This window comes from Anabrus simplex, chromosome 3, assembly GCF_040414725.1.
Source record: "Anabrus simplex isolate iqAnaSimp1 chromosome 3, ASM4041472v1, whole genome shotgun sequence".
Taxonomy (NCBI): Eukaryota; Metazoa; Arthropoda; class Insecta; order Orthoptera; family Tettigoniidae; genus Anabrus; species Anabrus simplex.
In genome coordinates, this window is record NC_090267.1 from 23,876,007 (window position 1) to 23,897,108 (window position 21,102).

At 45.9% G+C, this 21,102-nt stretch overlaps 16 non-coding genes across 16 annotated transcripts; 8 read left to right on the forward strand and 8 right to left on the reverse strand.

The window, feature by feature from the left end:
* Positions 1 to 6,551: 6,551 nt before the first annotated feature.
* On the forward strand, positions 6,552 to 6,669 carry TRNAL-CAA (transfer RNA leucine (anticodon CAA)). The gene is made up of 2 exons: positions 6,552 to 6,589; positions 6,625 to 6,669. It is a non-coding gene; the product is annotated as a tRNA-Leu (tRNA).
* Positions 6,670 to 7,624: 955 nt separating this feature from the next.
* On the reverse strand, positions 7,625 to 7,696 carry TRNAW-CCA (transfer RNA tryptophan (anticodon CCA)). The gene has a single exon. It is a non-coding gene; the product is annotated as a tRNA-Trp (tRNA).
* Positions 7,697 to 8,745: 1,049 nt separating this feature from the next.
* TRNAL-CAA (transfer RNA leucine (anticodon CAA)) lies at positions 8,746 to 8,863 on the forward strand. Its single transcript has 2 exons — positions 8,746 to 8,783; positions 8,819 to 8,863. It is a non-coding gene; the product is annotated as a tRNA-Leu (tRNA).
* A 724-nt stretch (positions 8,864 to 9,587) lies between these two features.
* On the forward strand, positions 9,588 to 9,705 carry TRNAL-CAA (transfer RNA leucine (anticodon CAA)). Its single transcript has 2 exons — positions 9,588 to 9,625; positions 9,661 to 9,705. It is a non-coding gene; the product is annotated as a tRNA-Leu (tRNA).
* A 463-nt stretch (positions 9,706 to 10,168) lies between these two features.
* TRNAW-CCA (transfer RNA tryptophan (anticodon CCA)) lies at positions 10,169 to 10,240 on the reverse strand. Its single transcript has one exon. It is a non-coding gene; the product is annotated as a tRNA-Trp (tRNA).
* Positions 10,241 to 11,289: 1,049 nt separating this feature from the next.
* TRNAL-CAA (transfer RNA leucine (anticodon CAA)) lies at positions 11,290 to 11,407 on the forward strand. The gene is made up of 2 exons: positions 11,290 to 11,327; positions 11,363 to 11,407. It is a non-coding gene; the product is annotated as a tRNA-Leu (tRNA).
* A 451-nt stretch (positions 11,408 to 11,858) lies between these two features.
* On the reverse strand, positions 11,859 to 11,930 carry TRNAW-CCA (transfer RNA tryptophan (anticodon CCA)). The gene has a single exon. It is a non-coding gene; the product is annotated as a tRNA-Trp (tRNA).
* A 1,046-nt stretch (positions 11,931 to 12,976) lies between these two features.
* On the forward strand, positions 12,977 to 13,094 carry TRNAL-CAA (transfer RNA leucine (anticodon CAA)). Its single transcript has 2 exons — positions 12,977 to 13,014; positions 13,060 to 13,094. It is a non-coding gene; the product is annotated as a tRNA-Leu (tRNA).
* Positions 13,095 to 13,545: 451 nt separating this feature from the next.
* TRNAW-CCA (transfer RNA tryptophan (anticodon CCA)) lies at positions 13,546 to 13,617 on the reverse strand. The gene has a single exon. It is a non-coding gene; the product is annotated as a tRNA-Trp (tRNA).
* Positions 13,618 to 15,237: 1,620 nt separating this feature from the next.
* Positions 15,238 to 15,309, reverse strand: TRNAW-CCA (transfer RNA tryptophan (anticodon CCA)). The gene has a single exon. It is a non-coding gene; the product is annotated as a tRNA-Trp (tRNA).
* A 1,048-nt stretch (positions 15,310 to 16,357) lies between these two features.
* TRNAL-CAA (transfer RNA leucine (anticodon CAA)) lies at positions 16,358 to 16,475 on the forward strand. Its single transcript has 2 exons — positions 16,358 to 16,395; positions 16,431 to 16,475. It is a non-coding gene; the product is annotated as a tRNA-Leu (tRNA).
* A 459-nt stretch (positions 16,476 to 16,934) lies between these two features.
* Positions 16,935 to 17,006, reverse strand: TRNAW-CCA (transfer RNA tryptophan (anticodon CCA)). The gene has a single exon. It is a non-coding gene; the product is annotated as a tRNA-Trp (tRNA).
* Positions 17,007 to 18,055: 1,049 nt separating this feature from the next.
* Positions 18,056 to 18,173, forward strand: TRNAL-CAA (transfer RNA leucine (anticodon CAA)). Its single transcript has 2 exons — positions 18,056 to 18,093; positions 18,129 to 18,173. It is a non-coding gene; the product is annotated as a tRNA-Leu (tRNA).
* Positions 18,174 to 18,632: 459 nt separating this feature from the next.
* On the reverse strand, positions 18,633 to 18,704 carry TRNAW-CCA (transfer RNA tryptophan (anticodon CCA)). Its single transcript has one exon. It is a non-coding gene; the product is annotated as a tRNA-Trp (tRNA).
* A 1,050-nt stretch (positions 18,705 to 19,754) lies between these two features.
* On the forward strand, positions 19,755 to 19,872 carry TRNAL-CAA (transfer RNA leucine (anticodon CAA)). Its single transcript has 2 exons — positions 19,755 to 19,792; positions 19,828 to 19,872. It is a non-coding gene; the product is annotated as a tRNA-Leu (tRNA).
* A 463-nt stretch (positions 19,873 to 20,335) lies between these two features.
* Positions 20,336 to 20,407, reverse strand: TRNAW-CCA (transfer RNA tryptophan (anticodon CCA)). Its single transcript has one exon. It is a non-coding gene; the product is annotated as a tRNA-Trp (tRNA).
* Between the last annotated feature and the right edge of the window lie 695 nt (positions 20,408 to 21,102).

Genomic DNA, 21,102 nt, shown 5'->3' on the forward strand with positions numbered 1-21,102 from the left:
GTGTTTTCTCTTTCCCCATGTCAAATTTTGCAAATTATCTATCCTTATGCTATTGGTGTTCTATCTGACAAAATAGTTAGAGCCATTGCCGAGCAATCTTCTATTGAGGATTTCCATGCCCATTTGCTAGCTAACTTCATCCCGGCTAGGGCCAGGTCCTCCCTTATTCAGAAATACTATTATCGGGTACAGCGCTTGGATGAAAACCTGGCAGACTTCATCCAAGATATTAAGTTTTATACTAGGGTGTTTGCTCTCCACTTCCCTGAGGATCAGATCGTGCAAGCTATTGTTGAAGGGATTTCACCACCCTACAGGTCATATTTGTGTTTCGCGGCGTGCCCGCAAACCTTCTCTGAACTGGAAGCATTAGCCGTCTCTGCGGAAGGAGTTAGGTATGCCGATTCCTTGCGTGTGGCGAAAGAACCCCCGCCTTCCTTTAGTAACACTCGGCCTCCACCTCGCCGACCAGTCAATCCCCGTAAATGTTATGCTTGTGGGTCGCCTGACCATCTGCGGAATAAGTGTCCTCTGATCAAGTCAAGTGGGACAAGGAATGGAGCAGAGTCATCACAAGGCTGTTTTAAGTGTGGGGCCTTCTCACATATCGCCAAGAATTGCCCAAACTCAAATAGCACCCCCTCCTGCTCAACTTCTGGTGCAAATTCCAGCTATTCCAATAATAAAAAGTGACTAGTGGCGTCGGCTGAGCCGACTAATCCATCTTCCCGAGACTTAGCCCCTAGTAAACAGGTTGTAAATGCAGAGAACGACCAGCCTTCAAATTCATCTTTTGAATGCCCTAAAGAGTGTCTTAGGATTGCGGCGGATACCCCCGCACCTGTTCCTTTTCTTAAGATTGAGTTAAATAACGAGCCTATAACAGCTCTCTTAGATTCAGGCAGTGTTTGCTCTATTATTTCGGCTGATTGGTATTCTAAATTGAAATCTGTTTGTAAACTCCCTGACTATGTCTCTTCTCCTGTTCAATACGTTTCGGCTAATTCATCTCCATTAGAAATTCTAGGTTCCTTACTGGTCAAAATTCGTGTTTTTAAGTTTACATGGAAAGTTAAATTGTTTGTGGCCAAGCAATTGTCTTGCCCCATTATATTGGGAGCTGACTTTATTTCTCACACTGGTCTTGTGCTCGATCTCCGGTCTAGGTCGTGCACTTTCAAATTTGCTTCTAGTTATAAAATCCCACTATTAAAGTGTAATTCTGTATCATGTTCATCTATTTCGCCTACCCAGGATGAGATGTTGTTAGACCTTAGACATCTACCTGAGGAGCAGGCTGATAGTATTCGCAAACTGTGTCAGTCGTTTCCCGAGGTGTTCTCTGATACTCTTGGTGTTACTGACCTTATTGAATACAAAATTGAGGTCACGGACTCGATTCCTGTCCGTTTTCCACCGTATAGGCTATCTCCACCTAAAATGAAGGCTCTGAAAGAAATCATCGATCAGATGTTGAAGGATGGTATTATTAGGCCCTCTAAGTCAGCGTATTCTTCGCCTATTTTTCTAGTCCCGAAACCCCAAGGAGGCTTCAGGCCTGTCATTGATTACAGGGCTCTCAATCGGAAGGTGGTGTTGCAATCTGTGCCCCTTCCCGACCTTCATTCTTGCTTTTCATGGTTTCGTAAGGCCAAGTTCTTCACCATCTTGGACTTGAATCAGGCCTATAATCAAATTCCCCTTGCCGAAGAGTCTAAACATCTTACAGCGTTTGCCACGGACTGGAACTTATACGAATACAACCGCGTGCCTTTCGGGCTCCCCACGGGGGCAGCTGTGCTCACTAGGCTACTAGATAGGGTCTTTTCCGACATCAAATTTGAGTACTTATATCACTACTTGGATGATGTCGTCGTATTTTCCGAGACTTTTGAAGAACATCTAGATCATCTGCGAGAAGTTCTCGATCGCCTTCGTAAGGCTGGGTTAACTGTTAAGTTGTCCAAGGTTGCCTTTGCTAAGCCCTCAATGTCATTCCTAGGGCATATTGTGTCACCCGATGGGGTAGCTGTCGATCATTCTAGAACACAGGCCATCCGTGATTTTAAACCTCCTAAGGACATCAAAGGTATCGCTAGATTCATTGGTATGGTGAATTTCTTCAGGAAGTTTATTCCTAACTTCGCTAATAGAGCGGCGCCCTTAAACCTTCTTCGTAGGAAAGGCATCAAATTCGAGTGGGGACCTTCTCAACAAGCCGCTTTCGAGGATCTTAAATTAGCTCTCTGTAATGCCCCTGTACTTGCTATGCCTGATTTCTCGAAGAAATTCATCGTCCAAACGGACGCGTCGTCGTCAGCTGTAGCTGCAGTCCTTCTTCAAGAGACTGAACTAGGGAGGCGTCCCATCGCCTATGCATCTAGGACTCTATCGGTTCAAGAAGCCAAGTATTCCATCTATGAGCTCGAAGGGTTGGCAGTCCTATTCGCCTTAGAAAAGTTCCGTCTCTATCTGGAACATGTCAAATTCGACCTGGAGACAGATAATCAAGCCTTAAGCTGGGTCTTAGGTAGGCCGCGTCGTACAGGTCGTATAGCCCGTTGGGCCATCCGTATTTCTGCCTTCCAATTCGATGTACGGCATATCAGAGGTACCGAAAATGTTGTTGCTGATGGACTCAGCCGTATGTTTTCTAACGACGTCGAGACCCATGAACCGGTAGACAGTTCATCACCTCCCGAGTCCATGCTATCTGATGTTAATGCCATCTTAACAGATGCTCCCATGCTTTTTAGGGATATTGAGAAATACCAACGGGAAGATCCGACGCTGGCTCCTATAATGGAAACCCTTTCTTCTGGGGAACATGCTGTCCCTTATGTTCTGAGGAATGGTGTTCTATGTTGCCCTTCGAGGCATGATAAGTTGATGAAAGTTGTTGTTCCAGCGGTTCTTGTACCTATGATCTTCAAATACTATCATGAGACCCCATTGGGAGGGCATCTGGGTATCTTTAAAACTCGTGAAAAGATTCGTGAAATGTTCATCTGGAAAGGTATGGACGGTGAAATCCGTGAACTTGTAAAAGCTTGTAAATCTTGTTTGCTCAGTAAACCAACCATGTCCACCAAGGTAGGCCTCTTGTCTTCGCATCAAGCGTCGCGCCCCATGGAACGCCTGTATATTGATTATGTGGGACCCTTCCCCCAGTCAAAGGGGAATGCCAACAAGTTCATCTTTGTGTGTGTAGATGGTTTTACAAGATTTTCCTGGTTATTTCCGACTAAGCTGGCTACCGCTCAGTCTACAATTACTTGCTTAAATTCTATTTTTGCTTCTTTTGGTCCGTGTCAATATATTGTATCTGATAATGCTAAGGCTTTTACATCAAATTTATTTCGTAAATTCTGTTTTGACTTGTCCATCTCTCATGTAACTACTTCTGCTTATTACCCTCAACCTTCTCTGGCTGAACGGGTTAACCGTAATCTCAGGTCCGCACTCATTGCCTATCATCATGAAGATCCTTCCAGGTGGGACACGTCCCTGCATTGGATAGCTTTTGCTTTGAATTCGGCGGTTCATGAATCTCACAAGTTTACTCCAGCTTCTTTGATGTTCAAGTTTGTTCCCAACTCGCCGCTCTCTAACCTCTGGTCTTTGAATGACATTCTACCCGAGACAATAGATCCGGATAACATTAAAGATCTTTGGAAGAAGGCTAAAGCCAATCTTAAAGTGTCTCATGAAAAGGTTAGGGAAAGGTATGATCGTGGACGGAGACCCACCCCTTTGAAGGTAGGTGACCAGGTTATGGTCAAGAACTTTGTTCCCGCGGGCAAGCTTGCCCCCAGATTTCATGGGCCTTGTATCATTCTCGATTTTCTTACGCCGGTTACCTTATTGCTAAGTAATCCAGCCACCGAGAGGATATTTAGAGTTCACCTGTCCCAGGTGAAACCGGTGTAATTTTTGTGTCAACTTGCTTCATATAATTTTATAGGAATACGATGGTTATATTTTTTTTTTGAGTTCCACGCTTAAGGCTTTCTGCTCCTTCTATAATATTTTGTTTTATATGTAAGCTGTTCTTGTAAACCTCCCTCGATTGTTTAACTGCCATCCTGTCTTTGCCACGGCCATTACCACGCTCCCGTCTCCTGCTCCAATACACACTGCGGCTTCATAATATTAAGTTATGCCATGGATATTTGCACGCCGCTAGCCCCTCAACCTCTCCACAAGCCTGTACCCTCAACGAAGATGATTGTCCAACACAATTCTGCCGCCTAGCTTTAATGTTTCAGCGCCCCCGCAGCCGCTCAGCGCCGTGCAGCAACTGGGGAGGGGGATGGGCCCCCTCCTCTCCAGCGAAGACGACATGTGCCCGGCGAAGCCGGAGCTCTCCTCCCGGCCAAGGCTGATGTGCGGCGCACGACCTGCTACTGGCCCGCAGCCTGTATATGTTCACCGCGGGCGCGGCGTGTTTCAACACCTCTGCTCCCCTCATAGTGCGGGCGAGCGGTATCTCAGGGTACTTGAGGGGTCCGAGCGGCCTCCGTTGGACGCAAGCTGCAACGGCCGGTCTGGCCATCCGACTCAATCTACATCAACTACATGGACAGTCACCATAAGCAATAATTACATTTGGGAATTTAACAACAATATTTGGTGGACATTGCAAAACTTTTCTTCACTTTTAAGCATTAAAGGTTTATCTTCAGAAATTCAACTACTACAACAGAAAAACTTTACTGCACCGGCAACAACAAAATTTTGAAATTGCAACCAACCAAATTACTAAAATCTTATAAATGCTTCCGCAATTAATCTTAATATCAACATCAAAACTTGGACCTTATTTTGGAAACAAAGCTTATGTTCTTCTGTGTCACCCCTGGAGGAACTTTTGGGGGGGAGGTCTGTACCGGGCGGTACACCTCTACACCGTTTATTTAAAAGTTGCGCCAGTTGAAACTCCTCTTCTGGAGGAAGGTTGAACTTTATCTATTCTATTAATTCTCTACTTTCTCAGAAGATGTCACCACGTGGAAAATTTTGAGTTTTTGAACTGTGTCACTTTTGATGTGTTTTTGTTTCGCTTGAAGTAAGAAGTGTGAACTTTCTCTTCTAGAGGACACTACTGAAGAATTACAATAGTGCAACCTAGTGCAAAATCAAAGAACTATTTTGTTGGAGAAATTTTTATTTCAAGAGTTTGTTCTTTGTTAAATTTCTTTCTGTCATGGTTTAAGTTGGCTGTATACCCCTCTTTTTCCCCTTATTTTGGATCTAGCCAATCCCGAATTTCTTTAATTAATTTTCCACCAACAATGTGTTTCTTCTTCCTCTATGTAGGGGTTTCTTTTCCCTAGCCAATAAAAACCTTAAGGGAGGGTGTTTTATTTCCCCTAACGCCTAGAATCTTCCGCGAGAGGATATAAACTGCTGATTTTAGGGTCTCCGGGCCACTTCTGTTCCATCTTTCAGTGTATTAAGTACCGAGCAGGAGGCGGGAAGCGCCTCTTTCTTCTCCAGCCGTTCAACACAAGGTAATGGCCAATTAATAACATCTTTTCTTGCTAGGTCGGCAGTTTAACTCTCGCGGCGGGTTCTAGGTCTTCCACCATGTAACTTTCCTTTAAAATGTAAAAACAACTGATATCTATTCTATCTTTCAAACTACATATTGGGATAGAGAGTGCTTAACCCTCTCGAGCTCCCACTCATATTGTTTTGAGGTGAACTTATTTTTTTGCAACCTATTCTTCAGTAATGTAATGTAAGTTAGTATTTTCTTAAGTCACCTCAGTAGTATGGGATTAGCCCTTGCATCAGCGCCCTAGAGCCAACGTAGGTTTTAGAAACAATATGTATTAGGAGTGCATGTTCACCTCCTCGCAAATTGTTACTTTAGAGGTCATTTAATTAACCTTCTTTTATTTACTAGACCTCAGTAGATTGGGTATTTTACCCCTGTGTATATAGTTTTGGAGGCCAGCTTAAACGTGGAATTCGGAGTGGCCTATGACAGACTTTTATTTTAGGGCAAGTGACTCCTTTGAAAATTGTGTTCTGCCTCTAGGAGGCTTTTCTATGTAATTGGAAGCAAACGTTTCTGGCATGTGTGGGGGTTTTCGGCCCCTTTGTTCAATAGCGTATTTGTAAAGTTGGGCTCGTTGCTCAAGACTTATGTATCTGATTCTCGAAGTCCCGAATGGGGTAACTGTGTAATTGTACATTTCAAATTGTGTTTCTGCTACTAAGTACCTGTCTATTTGTTGTTACTTAAATTTGAAAAGAAAATATAACCTTGTTAAATTTTAATAGTAATTTCACTCTGTAGCTTGAGACCTATTCACCACCCAGCACCTTCCTTCATGCATAACTACCACAAACAACGGTAACAGTAACATTTTTCAAATTTCGTAGCAGAGCCGGGAATCCAACCCGGACCTCTAGGGGTGCCAGCTAATCACACTATCAACTACACCGCAGAGGAGGACCACTACAGTCACAAAAGCGAGTAAAGGAGACTCTGGATACTGAAGGTAAATTTATGGCCTCCTCCATTGAGCAGACGGCTCCGTGTCAGGATGGCCGAGCGGTCTAAGCCGCCAGACTCAAGGGAATACCTTGGCTGTATGACGCAGGTCCGAAGAATTCTGGTCCTCTCTGAGGGCGTGGGTTCGAATCCCACTCCTGACAATGTTTTTCTTTTTTTTGTACTGGTCGATAGCTAAACTTACATTTCCATATTAATCTGGGACTGGAAATACAGACTCTATTTTATTGTCATCTGGTGTGTGATGTTAATAGGATTTGTTAGACACTGTTTACGTGTAAATAGTAGGCCAAAGGGGGGAATGTGTAGGGGAATAGACACTGTTCCCGTGAAGGTTTTGAGCAACAATACTAGACTAGCCGCACTAGTTCATTGAATTTCCTCCAAATGTGCGTAACGATGCCGCAGATCAGTTACACTATGCATCTACATCTTTAGAGAAAACACGCCACCACCTTCTCGGAAGAATAACTCATTTAGGATTGTAGAACAGGACTATTATTATTATCATCATCATCATCATCATCTGTTTACCCTCCAGGTTCGGCTCTTCCCTCGGACTCAGCGAGGGATCCCACCTGTACCGCCTCAAGGGCAGTGTCCTGGAGCTTCAGACTCTTGGTCGGGGGATACAACTGGGGAGTATGACCAGTACCTCGCCCAGGCGGCCTCACCTGCTATGGTGAACAGGGGCCTTGTAGGGGGATGGGAAGATTGGAAGGGATAGGCAAGGAAGAGGGAAGGAAGTGGCCGTGGCCTTAAGTGAGGTACCATCCCGGCAATCGCCTGGAGGTGAACTGGGAAACCACGGAAATCCACTTCAAGGATGGCTGAGGTGGGAATCGAACCCACCTCTACTCAGTTGACCACCCGGGGCTGAGTGGACCCCGTTCCAGCCCTCGTACCACTTTTCAAATTTCGTGGCAGAGCCGGGAATCGAACCCAGACCTCCGGGGGTGGCAGCTAATCACGCTAACCACTACACCACAGAGGCGGCGACTATTATTATATCATAGAATTCTCTCCCCTCCTTTAGCGTATATATACTCTCAGAGATCCACGGATATGATACACCAATAAACACTTACAAGAGTTCCTTGACCCCGACGTGATTCGAACACGCAACCTTCTGATCTGGAGTCTGACGCGCTACCGTTGCGCCACGGAGTCACGGATGTTTATCAACCGTCTACAAGGTATTGGACCTGGCACTCATAAAAACAAGCGTTTTATTATTAACAGTTCGGAGACACAACTGTTGTACCACGAAACGAAATAATTACAAGGAAACAACCGTTGCAGTGCCGCTCTGCCACCCATCAAGTGACGTTTCATTCTGTTCGCGACTGTAGCTTCCATGACACTGGACTTATCATCAATTCAAAGGAGTTTTCTGGGCACAATACCAGAAATTTTACATCCCCACGGACCCAATACGCCTCTGTAATGTCCCCAGATTTTAAGCTGATCAGTATTGTTATCACTCGCTACTATTAACAACTTCAGAAGCTGCTTGAAATATATCCGCGGCTTCCTGGAAGTAATTCTTATCTGGAGCGTTGCCTACGAGACACAAAAGGCCTGGAAATACAGCACTCTAAACTTGTCCTCGAGATACTTCCTACAAGCGCCGCTAGAGTTCTCTTTACTATTCTGGCTATGCACTTTTTTCTTTCTCATCTAATCTGCTTACCTTCCAGGGTTGGTTTTTCCCTCGGACTCAGCAAGCGCTCTCACCTCTACCACCTCAAGGGCAGTGTTCTGGAGCTTCAGACATTGGGTCGGAGGATTCAACTGGGGAGGATGGTAAGTACCTCGCGCAGGCGTCCTCACCTGCAGTGTTGATGTGGGATTGGAAGATTAGAAGGGATAGAGGGAAGTAAACGGTCGTGGCCTTAAGTTAGGTACCATGCCGGCATTTGCCTCGAGGAGAAGGGGGACAATCCTGGAAAACCACTTCCAGATGGCTGAGGTGGGAATCGAACACACCTCTACTTAGTTGACCACCCGGGGCTGAGTGGACCCCGTTCCAGCCCTCGTAACACTTTTCAAATTTAGTAGCAGAGCCGGGAATCCAACCCGGGCCTCTGGGGATGGCTGCTAGTCACACTATCCACTGCACCGCAGAGCAGTACCACTACAGTCACAAAAGCGAGCAAAGGAGACTCTGGATACTGAAGGTAAATTTATGGCCTCCCCCATTGAGCTGACGACTGTCTGTCAGGATGGCCGAGCGGTCTAAGGCGCCAGACTCAAGGGAATACCTTGCCTGTACTACGCAGGTCAGAAGAATTCTGGTCCTCTCTGAGGGCGTGGGTTCGAATCCCACTCCTGACAAAAATTTTCCTTCATTGGTACTGGTCGATAGCTAAACTCTACATTTCCATATTAATCTGGGACTGGAAATACAACCTCTATTATATTGTCATCCGGTGTGTGATGTTAATAGGATTTGCTAGACACTGTTTACGTGTAAATAGTAAGGGGAACTATTCTGTCTATGCACTTTTTTCTTTCTCATTTAATCTGCTTACACTCCAGGGTTGGTTATTCTCTCGAACTCATCAAACGCTCTCACCTCTACCGCCTCAAGGGCAGTGTTCTGGAGCTTCAGACATTGGGTAGTAGGATTCAACTGGGTAGGACGGTCAGTACCTCGCGCAGGCGTCCTCACCTGCTGTGTTGGTGGGGGATTGGAAGATTAGAAGGGATAGAGGGAAGGAAGCGGTCGTGGCCTTAAGTTAGGTACCATGCCGGCATTTGCCTGGAGGAGAAGTGGGAAAATCCTGGAAAACCACTTCCAGGATGGCTGAGGTGGGAATCGAACACACCTGTACTTAGTTGACAACCCGGGGATGAGTGGACCCCGTTCCAGGCCTCGTAACACTTTTCAAATTTCGTAGCAGAGCCGGGAATACTACCCGGACCTCTGGGGGTGCCAGCTAATCACACTATCAACTACACCGCAGAGGAGGACCACTACAGTCACAAAAGCGAGTAAAGGAGACTCCGGATACTGAAGGTAAATTTATGGCCTCCTCCATTGAGCAGACGGCTCCGTGTCAGGATGGCCGAGCGGTCTAAGCCGCCAGACTCAAGGGAATACCTTGGCTGTATGTCGCAGGTCCGAAGAATTCTGGTCCTCTCTGAGGGCGTGGGTTCGAATCCCACTCCTGACAATGTTTTCCTTTTTTTGTACTGGTCGATAGCTAAACTTACATTTCCATATTAATCTGGGACTGGAAATACAGACTCTATTTTATTGTCATCTGGTGTGTGATGTTAAAAGGATTTGTTAGACACTGTGTACGTGTAAATAGTAGGCCTAAGGGGGGAATGTGTAGGGGAATAGACACTGTTCCCGCGAAGGTTTTGAGCAACAATACTAGACTAGCCGCACTAGTTCATTGAATTTCCTCCAAATGTGCGTAAATTACATTTGGAACGATGCCACAGATCAGTTACACTATGCATCTACATCTTTAGAGAAAACACGCCACCACCTTCTCGGAAGAATAACTCATTTAGGATTGTAGAACAGGACTATTATTATATCATAGAATTCTCTCCCCTCCTTTAGCGTATATCTACTTTCAGAGATCTACGGATATGATACACCAATAAACACTTACAAAAGTTCCTTGACCCCGACGTGATTCGAACACGCAACCTTCTGATCTGGAGTCAGACGCGCTACCGTTGCGCCACGGAGTCACGGATATTTCTCAACCGCGTACCAGGTATTAGAGCTGGCACTCATCAAAACAAGCGTTTTATTATTAACAGTTCGGAGACACAACTGTTGTACCACGAAACAAAATAATTACAAGGAAACAACCGTTGCAGTGCCGCTCTGCGACCCATCAAGTGACGTTTCATTCTGTTCGCGACTGTAGCTTCCATGACACTGGAATTACCATCAATTCAAACGAGTTTTCTGGGCACAATACCAGAAATTTTACATCCCCACGGACCCAATACGCCGCTGTAATGTCCCCAGATTTTAAGCTGATCAGTATTGTTATCACTCGCTACTATTAACAACTTCAGAACAGCTTGAACTATATCCGCGGCTTCCTGGAAGTAGTTCTTATCTGGAGCGTTGCCCACGAGATACACAACGCCTGGAAATACAACACTCTAAACATGTCCTCGAGATACTTCCGACAAGCGCCGCTACAGTTCTCTTTACTATTCTGTCTATGCACATTTTTTCTTTTTTATCTAATCTGCTTACACTCCAGGGTTGGTTTTTCCCTCGAACTCATCAAGCGCTCTCACCTCTACCGCCTCAAGGGCAGTGTTCTGGAGCTTCAGACATTATGTAGTAGGATTCAACTGGGTAGGACGGTCAGTACCTCGCGCAGGCGTCCTCAGCTGCTGTGTTTGTGGGGGATTGGAAGATTAGGAGGGATAGAGGGAAGGAAACGGTCGTGGCCTTAAGTTAGGTACCATGCCGGCATTTGCCTCGAGGAGAAGCGGGACAATCCTGGAAAACCACTTCCACATGGCTGAGGTGGTAATCGAACACACCTCTACTTAGTTGACCACCCGGGGCTGAGTGGACCCCGTTCCAGCCCTCGTAACATTTTTCAAATTTAGTAGCAGAGCCGGGAATCCAACCCGGACCTCTGGGGGTGCCAGCTAATCACACTATCAACTACACCGCAGAGGAGGACCACTAGAGTCACAAAGGCGAGTCAAGGAGACTCTGGATACTGAAGGAAAATTTATGGACTCCTCCATTGAGCAGACGGCTCCGTGTCAGGATGGCCGAGCGGTCTAAGGCGCCAGACTCAAGGGAATACCTTGCCTGTACGACGCAGGTCCGAGGAATTCTGGTCCTCTCTGAGGGCGTGGGTTCGAATCCCACTCATGACAAAATTTTTCCTTCATTGGTACTGGTCGATAGCTAAACTCTACATTTCCATATTAATCTGGGACTGGAAATACAACCTCTATTATATTGTCATCAGATGTGTGATGTTAATAGGATTTGTTAGACACTGTTTACGTGTAAATAGTAAGGGGTGAATGTGTTGGGGAATAGACACTGTCCTCGCGAAAGCTTTGAGTAACTATACTAGACTAGCCGCACTAGTTCATTGAATTTCCTCCAAATGTGCGTAAATTACATTTGGAACGATGTCGCAGATCAGTTACACTATGCATCTACAGAAAACACGCCACCATCTTCTCGGAAGAATAACTCATTTAGGATTGTAGAACAGGACTATTATTATATCATAGAATTCTCTCCCCTCCTTTAGCGTATATCTACTTTCAGAGATCTACGGATATGATACACCAAAAAACACTTACAACAGTTCCTTGACCCCGACGTGATTCGAACACGCAACCTTCTGATCTGGAGTCAGACGCGCTACCGTTGCGCCACGGAGTCACGGATATTTCTCAACCGTCTACTAGGTATTATACCTGGCACTCATCAAAACTAGAGTTTTATTATTAACAGTTCGGAGACACAACTGTTGTACCACGAAACGAAATAATTACAAGGAAACAACCGTTGCAGTGCCGCTCTGCCACCCATCAAGTGACGTTTCATTCTGTTCGCGACAGTAGCTTCCATGACACTGGACTTATCATCAATTCAAACGAGTTTTCTGGGCACAATACCAGAAATTTTACACCCCCACGGACCCAATACGCCGCTCTAATGTCCCCAGATTTTAAGCTGATCAGTATTGTTATCACTCGCCACTATTAACAACTTCAGAAGCAGCTTGAACTATATCCGCGGCTACCTGGAAGTAATTCTTATCTGGAGCGTTGCCTACGAGATACAAAAGGCCTGGAAATACAGCACTCTAAACTTATCCTCGAGATAATTCCGACAAGCGCCGCTATAGTTCTCTTTACTATTCTGTCTATGCACATTTTTCTTTCTCATCTAATCTGCTTACCCTCCAGGGTTGTTTTTTCTCTCGGACTCAGCAAGCGCTCTCACCTCTACCACGTAAAGGGCAGTGTTCTGGAGCTTCAGACATTGGTTCGGAGGATTCAACTGGGGAGGATGGTCAGTACCTCGCGCAGGCGTCCTCACCTGCTGTGTTGATGGGGGATTGGAAGATTAGAAGGGATAGATGGAAGGAAACGGTTGTGGCCTTAAGTTAGGTACCATGCCGGCATTTGCCTCGAGGAGAAGGGGGACAATCCTGGAAAACCACTTCCAGATGGCTGAGGTGGGAATCGAACACACCTCTACTTAGTTGACCACCCGGGGCTGAGTGGACCCCGTTCCAGCCCTCGTAACACTTTTCAAATTTAGTAGCAGAGCCAGGAATCCAACCCGGGCTTCGGGGGTGGCTGCTAATCACACTATCCACTGCACCGCAGAGGAGGACCACTACAGTCACAAAAGCGAGTAAAGGAGACTCTGGATACTGAAGGTAAATTTATGGCCTCCCCCATTGAGCTGACGAGTGTGTCAGGATGGCCGAGCGGTCTAAGGCGCCAGACTCAAGGGAATACCTTGCCTGTACGACGCAGGTCCGAAGAATTCTGGTCCTATCTGAGGGCGTGGGTTCGAATCCCACTCCTGACAAAATTTTTCCTTCATTGGTACTGGTCGATAGCTAAACTCTACATTTCCATATTAATCTGGGACTGGAAATACAACCTCTATTATATTGTCATCCGGTGTGTGATGTTAATAGGATTAGTTAGACACTGTTTACGTGTAAATAGTAAGGGGTGAATGTGTAGGGGAATAGACACTGTTCTCGCGAAAGCTTTGAGTAACTATACTAGACTAGCCGCACTAGTTCATTGAATTTCCTCCAAATGGGCGTAAATTACATTTGGAACGATGTCGCAGATCAGTTACACTATGCATCTACAGAAAACACGCCACCATCTTCTCGGAAGAATAACTCATTTAGGATTGTAGAACAGGACTATTATTATATCATAGAATTCTCTCCCCTCCTTTAGCGTATATCTACTTTCAGAGATCTACGGATATGATACACCAATAAACACTTACAAAAGTTCCTTGACCCCGACGTGATTCGAACACGCAACCTTCTGATCTGGAGTCAGACGCGCTACCGTTGCGCCACGGAGTCACGGATGTTTCTCAACCGCCTACCAGGTATTAGACCTGGCACTCATAAAAACAAGCGTTTTATTATTAACAGTTCGGAGACACAACTGTTGTACCACGAAACGAAATAATTACAAGGAAACAACCGTTGCAGTGCCGCTCTGCCACCCATCAAGTGACGTTTCATTCTGTTCGCGACAGTAGCTTCCATGACACTGGACTTATCATCAATTCAAACGTTTTTTCTGGGCACAATACCAGATATTTTACATCCCCACGGACCCAATATGCCGCTGTAATATCCCCAGATTTTAAGCTGATCAGTATTGTTATCACTCGCTACTATTATCAACTTCAAAAGCTGCTTGAACTATATCCGTGTCTTCCTGGAAGTGATACTTATCTGGAGCGTTGCCTACGAGATACACAAGGCCTGGAAATACAGCACTCTAAACTTGTCCTCGGAATACTTCCGACAAGCGCCACTAGAGTTCTCTTTACTATTCTGTCTATGCACTTTTTTCTTTTTTATCTAATCTGCTTACAATCCAGGGTTGGTTTTTCCCTCGAACTCATCAAGCGCTCCCACCTCTACCGCCTCAAGGGCAGTGTTCTGGAGCTTCAGACATTGGGTAGTAGGATTCAACTGGGTAGGAGGGTCAGTACCTCGCGCAGGCGTCCTCAGCTGCTGTGTTGGTGGGGGATTGGAAGATTAGGAGGGATAGAGGGAAGGAAACGATCGTGGCCTTAAGTTAGGTACCATGCCGGCATTTGCCTCGAGGAGAAGGGGGACAATCCTGGAAAACCACTTCCAGATGGCTGAGGTGGGAATCGAACACACCTCTACTTAGTTGACCACCCGAGGCTGAGTGGACCCCGTTCCAGCCCTCGTAACACTTTTCAAATTTAGTAGCAGAGCCGGGAATCCAACCCGGACCTCTGGGGGTGCCAGCTAATCACACTATCAACTACACCGCAGAGGAGGACCACTACAGTCACAAAAGCGAGCAAAGGAGTCTCTGGATACTGACGGTAAATTTATGGCCTCCTCCATTGAGCAGACGGCACAGTGTCAGGATGGCCGAGCGGTCTAAGGCGCCAGACTCAAGGGAATTCCTTGCCTGTAAGACGCAGGTCAGAATAATTCTGGTCCTCTGTGAGGGCGTGGGTACAAATCCCACTCCTGAAAATATTTTTCTTGTACTGGTCGATAGCTAAACTCTACATTTCCATATTAATCTGGGACTGGAAATACAACCTCTATTATATTGTCATCCGGTGTGTGATGTTAATAGGATTTGTTAGACACTGTTTACGTGTGAATAGTAAGGGGGGAATGTGTAGGGGAATAGACACTGTTCCCGCGAAGGTTTTGAGCAACAATACTAGACTAGCCGCACTAGTTCATTGAATTACCTCCAAATGTGCGTAAATTACATTTGGAACGATGTCGAAGATCAGTTGCACTATGCATCTATATCTTTACAGAAAATACGCCACCATCTTCTCGGAAGAATAACTCATTTAGGATTGTAGAACAGGACTATTATTATATCATAGAATTCTCTCCCCTCCTTTAGCGTATATCTACTTTCAGAGATCTACGGATATGATACACCAATTAACACTTACAAAAGTTCATTGACCCCTACGTGATTCGAACACGCAACCTTCTGATCTGGAGTCAGACGCGCTACCGTTGCGCCACGGAGTTACGGATGCTTATCAACCGTCTACAAGGCATTAGACCTGGCACTCATAAAAACAAGCGTTTTATTATTAACAGTTCGGAGACACAACTGTTGTACCACGAAACGAAATAATTACAAGGAAACAACTGTTGCAGTGCCGCTCTGCCACCAATCAAGTGACGTTTCATTCTGTTCGCGACAGTAGCTTCCATGACACTGGACTTATCATCAATTCAAACGTTTTTTCTGGGCACAATACCAGATATTTTACATCCCCACGGACCCAGTATGCCGCTGTAATGTCCCCAGATTTTAGGCTGATCAGTATTGTTATCACTCGCTACTATTAACAACTTCAAAAGCTGCTTGAACTATATCCGTGTCTTCCTGGAAGTGATACTTATCTGGAGCGTTGCCTACGAGATACACAAGGCCTGGATATACAGCACTCTAAACTTGTCCTCGAAATACTTCCGACAAGCGCCGCTAGATTTCTCTTTACTATTCTGTCTATGCACTTTTTTCTTTCTCATCTAATCTGCTTACCCTCCAGGGTTGGTTTTTCCCTCGGACTCAGCAAGCGATCTCAGCTATACCACCTCAGGGGCAGTGTTCTAGAGCTTCAGACATTGGGTCAGAGGATTCAACTGGGGAGGATGGTCAGTAACTCGCGCAGGCGTCCTCACCTGCTGTGTTGATGTGGGATTGGAAGATTAGAAGGGATAGAGTGAAAGAAACGGCCGTGGCCTTAAGTTAGGTACCATGTCGGCATTTGCCTCGAGGAGAAGGGGGACAATCCTGGAAAACCACTTCCAGATGGCTGAGGTGGGAATCGAACACACCTCTACTTAGTTGACCACCCGGGGCTGAGTGGACCCCGTCCCAGCCCTCGTAACACTTTTCAAATTTAGTAGCAGAGCCAGGAATCCAACCCGGGCCCCGGGGGTGGCTGCTAATCACACTATCCACTGCACCACAGAGGAGGGCCACTACAGTCACAAAAGCGAGTAAAGGAGACTCTGGATACTGAAGGTAAATTTATGGCCTCCCCCATTGAGCAGACGGCTCCGTGTCAGGATGGCCGAGCGGTCTAAGGCGCCAGACTCAAGGGAATACCTTGCCTGTACGACGCAGGTCCGAAGAATTCTGGTCCTCTCTGAGGGCGTGGGTTCGAATCCCACTCCTGACAAAATTTTTCCTTCATTGGTACTGGTCGATAGCTAAACTCTACATTTCCATATTAATCTGGGACAGGAAATACAACCTCTATTATATTGTCATCCGGTGTGTGATGTTAATAGGATTTGTTAGACACTGTTTACGTGTGAATAGTAAGGGGGGAATGTGTAGGGGAATAGACACTGTTCCCGCGAAGGTTTTGAGCAACAATACTAGACTAGCCGCACTAGTTCATTGAATTTCCTCCAAATGTGCGTAAATTACATTTGGAACGATGTCGCAGATCAGTTGCACTATGCATCTATATCTTTACAGAAAATACGCCACCATCTTCTCGGAAGAATAACTCATTTAGGATTGTAGAACAGGACTATTATTATATCATAGAATTCTCTCCCCTCCTTTAGCGTATATCTACTTTCAGAGATCTACGGATATGATACACCAATTAACACTTACAAAAGTTCCTTGACCCCTACGTGATTCGAACACGCAACCTTCTGATCTGGAGTCAGACGCGCTACCGTTGCGCCACGGAGTCACGGATGTTTATCAACCGTCTACCAGGTATTAGACCTGGCACTCATAAAAACAAGCGTTTTATTATTAACAGTTCGGAGACACAACTGTTGTACCACGAAACGAAATAATTACAAGGAAACAACCGTTGCATTGCCGCTCTGCGACCCATCAAGTACGTTTCATTCTGTTCGCGACTGTAGCTTCCATGACACTGGACTTATCATCAATTCAAACGTGTTTTCTGGGCACCATACCAGAAACTTACATCCCCAAGGACCCAATACGCCGCTGCAATGTGCCCAGATTGTAAGCTGATCAGCATTGTTAACACTCGCTATTCATTGACAACTTCAGAAGCTGCTTGAACTATATCCCCGTCTTCCTGGAAGTGATACTTATCTGGAGTGTTGCCTACGAGATACACAAGGCCTGGAAATACAACACTCCAAACTTGTCCTCGAGATACTTCCGACAAGCGCCGCTAGAGTTCTCTTTACTATTCCGTCTATGCACTTTTTTTCTTTTTTATCTAATCTGCTTACACCCCAGGGTTGGTTTTTCCCTCGAACTCATCAAGCGCTCTCACCTCTACCACCTCAAGGGCAGTGTTCTGGAGCTTCAGACATTTTGTCGGAGGATTCAACTGGGGAGGATGGTCAGTACCTCGCGCAGGCGTCCTCACCTGCTGTGTTGATGTGGGATTGGAAGATTAGAAGGGATAGAGGGAAGGAAACGGTCGTGGCCTTAAGTTAGGTACCATGCCGGCATTTGCCTCGAGGAGAAGGGGGACAATCCTGGAAAACCACTTCCAGATGGCTGAGGTGGGAATCGAACACACCTCTACTTAGTTGACCACCCGGGGCTGAGTGGACCCCGTTCCAGCCCTCGTAACATTTTTCAAATTTCGTAGCAGAGCCGGGAATCCAACCCGGACCTCTGGGGGTGCCAGCTAATCACACTATCAACTACACCGCAGAGGAGGACCACTACAGTCACAAAAGCGAGTAAAGGAGACTCTGGATACTGAAGGTAAATTTATGGCCTCCTCCATTGAGCAGACGGCTCCGTGTCAGGATGGCCGAGCGGTCTAAGCCGCCAGACTCAAGGGAATACCTTGGCTGTATGACGCAGGTCCGAAGAATTCTGGTCTTCTCTGAGGGCGTGGGTTCGAATCCCACTCCTGACAAAATTTTTCCTTCATTGGTACTGGTCGATAGCTAAACTCTACATTTCCATAGTAATCTGGGACTGGAAATACAACCTCTATTATATTGTCATCCGGTGTGTGATGTTAATAGGATTTGTTAGACACTGTTTACGTGTGAATAGTAAGGGGGGAATGTGTAGGGGAATAGACACTGTTCCCGCGAAGGTTTTGAGCAACAATACTAGACTAGCCGCACTAGTTCATTGAATTTCCTCCAAATGTGCGTAAATTACATTTGGAACGATGTCGCAGATCAGTTGCACTATGCATCTATATCTTTACAGAAAATACGCCACCATCTTCTCGGAAGAATAACTCATTTAGGATTGTAGAACAGGACTATTATTATATCATAGAATTCTCTCCCCTCCTTTAGCGTATATCTACTTTCAGAGATCTACGGATGTGATACACCAATAAACACTTACAAAAGTTCCTTGACCCCGACGTGATTCGAACACGCAACCTTCTGATCTGGAGTCAGACGCGCTACCGTTGCGCCACGGAGTCACGGATGTTCATCAACCGTCTACCAGGTATTAGACCTGGCACTCATAAAAACAAGCGTTTTATTATTAACAGTTCGGAGACACAACTGTTGTACCACGAAACGAAATAATTACAAAGAAACAACCGTTGCAGTGCCGCTCTGCCACCAATCAAGTGACGTTTCATTCTGTTCGCGACAGTATCTTCCATGACACTGGACTTATCATCAATTCAAACGTGTTTTCTGGGCACCATAGCAGAAACTTACATCCCCAAAGACCCAATACGCCGCTGCAATGTGCCCAGATTGTAAGATGATCAGTATTGCTAACACTAGCTATTCATTGACAACTTCAGAAGCTGCTTGAACTATATCCCCGTCTTCCTGGAAGTGATGCTTATCTGGAGTGTTGCCTACGAGATACACAAGGCCTGGAAATACAACACTCTAAACTTGTCCTCGAGATACTTCCGACAAGCGCCGCTAGAGTTCTCTTTACTATTCTGTCTATGCACTTTTTTCTTTCTCATTTAATCTGCTTACACTCCAGGGTTGGTTTTTCTCTCGAACTCATCAAACGCTCTCACCTCTACCGCCTCAAGGGCAGTGTTCTGGAGCTTCAGACATTGGGTAGTAGGATTCAACAGGGTAGGACGGTCAGTACCTCGCGCAGGTGTCCTCACCTGCTGTGTTGGTGGGGGATTGGAACATTAGAAGGGATAGAGGGAAGGTAGCGGTCGTGGCCTTAAGTTAGGTACCATGCCGGCATTTGCCTGGAGGAGAAGTGGGAAAATCCTGGAAAACCACTTCCAGGATGGCTGAGGTGGGAATCGAACCCACCTGTACTTAGTTGACAACCCGGGGCTGAGTGGACCCCGTTCCAGGCCTCGTAACACTTTTCAAATTTCGTAGCAGAGCCGGGAATACTACCCGGACCTCTGGGGGTACCAGCTAATCACACTATCAACTACACCGCAGAGGAGGACCACTACAGTCACAAAAGCGAGTAAAGGAGACTTTGGATACTGAAGGTAAATTTATGGCCTCCTCCATTGAGCAGACGGCTCCGTGTCAGGATGGCCGAGCGGTCTAAGCCGCCAGACTCAAGGGAATACCTTGGTTGTATGTCGCAGGTCCGAAGAATTCTGGTCCTCTCTGAGGGCGTGGGTTCGAATCCCACTCCTGACAATGTTTTCCTTTTTTTGTACTGGTCGATAGCTAAACTTACATTTCCATATTAATCTGGGACTGGAAATACAGACTCTATTTTATTGTCATCTGGTGTGTGATGTTAATAGAATTTGTTAGACACTGTGTACGTGTAAATAGTAGGCCTAAGGGGGGAATGTGTAGGGGAATAGGCACTGTTCCCGCGAAGGTTTTGAGCAACAATACTAGACTAGCCGCACTAGTTCATTGAATTTCCTCCAAATGTGCGTAAATTACATTTGGAACGATGCCGCAGATCAGTTACACTATGCATCTACATCTTTAGAGATCACACGCCACCACCTTCTCGGAAGAATAACTCATTTAGGATTGTAGAACAGGACTATTATTATATCATAGAATTCTCTCCCCTCCTTTAGCGTATATCTACTTTCAGAGATCTACGGATATGATACACCAATAAACACTTACAAAAGTTCCTTGACCCCGACGTGATTCGAACACGCAACCTTCTGATCTGGAGTCAGACGCGCTACCGTTGCGCCACGGAGTCACGGATATTTCTCAACCGTCTACCAGGTATTAGACCTGGCACTCATCAAAACAAGCGTTTTATTATTAACAGTTCGGAGACACAACTGTTGTACCACGAAAGGAAATAATTACAAGGAAACAACCGTTGCAGTGCCGCTCTGCCACCCATCAAGTGACGTTTCATTCTGTTCGCGACAGTAGCTTCCATGACACTGGACTTATCATCAATTCAAACGAGTTTTCTGGGCACAATACCAGAAATTTTACATCCCCACGGACCCAATACGCCGCTGTAATGTCCCCAGATTTTAAGCTGATCAGTATTGTTATCACTCGCTACTATTAACAACTTCAGAACAGCTTGAACTATATCCGCGGCTTCCTGGAAGTAGTTCTTATCTGGAGCGTTGCCTACGAGATACAAAAGGCCTGGTAATACAGCACTCTAAACTTGTCCTCGAGATAATTCCGACAAGCGCCGCTAGAGTTCTCTTTACTATTTTGTCTATGCATTTTTTTCTTTCTCATCTAATCTGCTTACCCTCCAGGGTTGGTTTTTCCCTCGGACTCAGCAAGCGCTCTCACCTCTACCACCTCAAGGGCAGTGTTCTGGAGCTTCAGACAATTTGTCGGAGGATTCAACTGGGGAGGATGGTCAGTACCTCGCGCAGGCGTCCTCACCTGCTGTGTTGATGTGGGATTGGATGATTAGAA